The following is a 3,043-nucleotide window of genomic DNA, read 5'->3' on the forward strand; positions in this document are numbered from 1 at the left end:
CTGGATGTGTGTATCTGGTGTGTTCCCCTGTAGACAGGGCCATCCTGATTGATGGGCAGATCAGACAGAATGGGCAGAATAGACAGCTCCCTTGCAAGTACTCATAGACCACAGATTATCTTCTCTCTTTATATTTCTCTAGAGACTCATTAAATTTAAGTGGTCTCTTGTCAATTGCAAATATCCTGGGAGTTGCATCGTCATCTTTATCTTCCTGTGAGTATTATAATTAAATTGTCTTCCTCCTAGTACTTACAACAAACCAGAGATAAGAATGAGTGAAAAGGTCTCAGAAAAGGAAATTGAGAGACACTTGGTTCTTGGAGCGTGGTTTACTGGCTGAGATGACATCTCCTGGATTATCTTCCCGGATCATAGGGATTTCCCCTTCGCTATGGTACTGGGCAATGGTGGGGAATGGAAAAGATAATTGTTCCTAAATTTTGCTGAATGCCTGACATGCCTGGTACAGTTCTGTGCTTCAGAGGTTTCCTGATGCTCTTTAGATTTGAGATCATTGATCCTTTTTTTCAGAACAGTGAAAAGGCAAACTTGTTCCCAGTAGACACAGTCACTCCTCGGTGAGCACAAGCAGAGGACAGCAAGGAAGCATATTCAGTGACTATTTCATGCACTGTCACACATAACCAGCCAGGGGACCCTGCAGAGAGGTCCCTGCATGCATGTTCCTTGGAAGAAGTGACCCACCTCCCGTCAGGGCCCTTCTCCACCCCTCTGACTCTCTGCCCTCTCCTTTTTCATATTTCGTTCCTTATATTTCTCTTCTCTTGCCTGCAACTTCAGCCGCTCCTTTTCTAGCTATTAGATCTTTCTTTCCAACATGTGAACATACCATTTTATATCTCGTAAGTTGAGAAAATTAAAAAAAAAAATCTGCCTCCTTCACCCCAGATTTCCCTTTAGAAATCTCCCCATCTCTGAGTTGCATTTCAGAGCCTGGCAGCTCAAGAATGTTTTCTACACTTAGTGTCTCTAATCTAGTTTAGGTTTTGTGCTCAACACATCACATCAGGTGTTTTGCTTGGTTGAATGATGACCAATTTGGTGCCAAACCTTCAAACACTATTAGTGCATATCTTATGTGTCATATTCTCAAACACTTAGCTCAGATCTTACGAGACATTTCAGCAGCATTCAATACATTGGCCCTTTCCTTCTTGAAATCCCTCAACATTCTCTTGGCTTCCTCCCATCTGTCTGGCCATTCTTTTTCAGACTCATTTGTGGCTCTTCCCAGATCATTTCAGGAATCCTTCTCCTATTCTACACTTTATTCCATTCCCTTGGATTTAAATTCCTCCTCTATGCTGCTGTTTCTCAAATGAATAGCTCTGGAATCCTCTTCTGCGCAGTGTTCTCTTATATCTAGTTGCTTGTTTAAAGATGAAAGGGAGAAATCTCTGGAGTGGTTAAGCTTTCAGGCTTTGGAGTCAGAGTCAGAAACATAGAGTTCAATACCAATTTTGTAACATATTTGCTGTGTCACCCTACAAAAGTTATGTGACCCTTCTGTACCTCTGTTTGTTCATTTCTAAATCAACATATCCTTTATAGGGCTTTTCTGATAACGAATGAATTAATACATTTAAGGTGCTTGAAAACTATGCCTGCCATACCGTAAGCATTTAATAAGTATTTACTAATTCTTTTTAAAAAAATATTCTTATCATTTATACTCTCCTCTTAGATGATTCATGGACATCTATTCAAATCAGAACTTCTGATTATCTCAGCAAATGACACTTTCTTCTCAGCTGCTTAAATTAGAAATTGACAGCTTCCCTAGATACCTCTCACACTGGTATCAATCATTATCAAGTCTTTATTACTTTAACTCCAATTCTCTCATAGACCACCCTAAATCAACCATACCTTGACTCTCCCTTAAGTTACTGTAATGCTTTCCAAATCAGTCTTCCTGCTCCCTCTTGTGCCCTTTTCTGAACTCATTCTTCAATACATAGCAACTAGAGTGACCTTTTTAAAGCATACATTGGATCATGTCACTCCTCTGCTCAAAATTCTTCATAGTTTCCCATTGGACAGAGAACAAAGTCTCATATTGTTGAGTGGAAGAGTCTGTGAGTTCATACACGACCTCATCCCTGCCAACCTTCCAACCTGTAGTCAGTCTTCCCCTCACTCAGTGGTTCAAGGCTTTCAAATGTTGCAAGACCTTTTCTACCTTGTGAATTATAATTTTGCCTCTAGAATATGCCTGGAATGTTTTCATTCCTTTTTTGAATTTTCACCCCTCCTTAGGGTTTTCAATAAATGACATTCCTCTAAGACAATTTTTCTGAACCTTAAATTTTAACTGAGGAACCCTCTGTTATCCCTTTTGTAATACCTCATTATTTACCATATGGCACTTACCAAAATTTGCAATCTGTGTGCTTATTTGCTTAATTATAGTCTTCCTGACTAGAAACAAACACTGTAATGACGGGGACCATATTTGTCTTGTTAATTGTTTCATCTCAAGTATCTGGCAGAGCATCTGGTCCATAGAAGGTGCTTAATCAATATTTGTTGAATTAATAAAGTGAATAAATCAACTGTGGCCAATATAAATAGTTAATAATCATTTCAATGATTAAATATAATTAGTCCTATAATTAAGACGTATATAAGTCACAAGACGTTTCTAAACTTTTTGTGTTTAAGTGATGAAATCTAGAATTGCGTGTTGTACGCAACTTCAATACTATTAAATTGTATTGTTAACACAATGGAAGATGATGTTAGAGGGGAAAGTACACGGACTTGCAGTCAGATCTGAATTTGAATCCTTATCTACCAGTGGTATGGCCTGGGGCAAGTTGCTTAACTTTCCTGAGCTTCTGTCCCTTCCTTCGAAAATGGTCATCCTAGCACCAGTTTATGTGGTTGTTGCAGCGAATTGAAATAAAGTAAATGGCTCATGTTAGTTGCTTAATGAATAAATGTTAGCTGTCATTTGCACTGAATAAAAGCTCTCTTTTGGCACTTAACTATGAAAAGGAAAGACATAGGAATCAAG

The sequence above is a fragment of the Mandrillus leucophaeus genome, unplaced genomic scaffold, assembly GCF_000951045.1.
Source record: "Mandrillus leucophaeus isolate KB7577 unplaced genomic scaffold, Mleu.le_1.0 Scaffold5, whole genome shotgun sequence".
NCBI classification, from domain to species: domain Eukaryota; kingdom Metazoa; phylum Chordata; class Mammalia; order Primates; family Cercopithecidae; genus Mandrillus; species Mandrillus leucophaeus.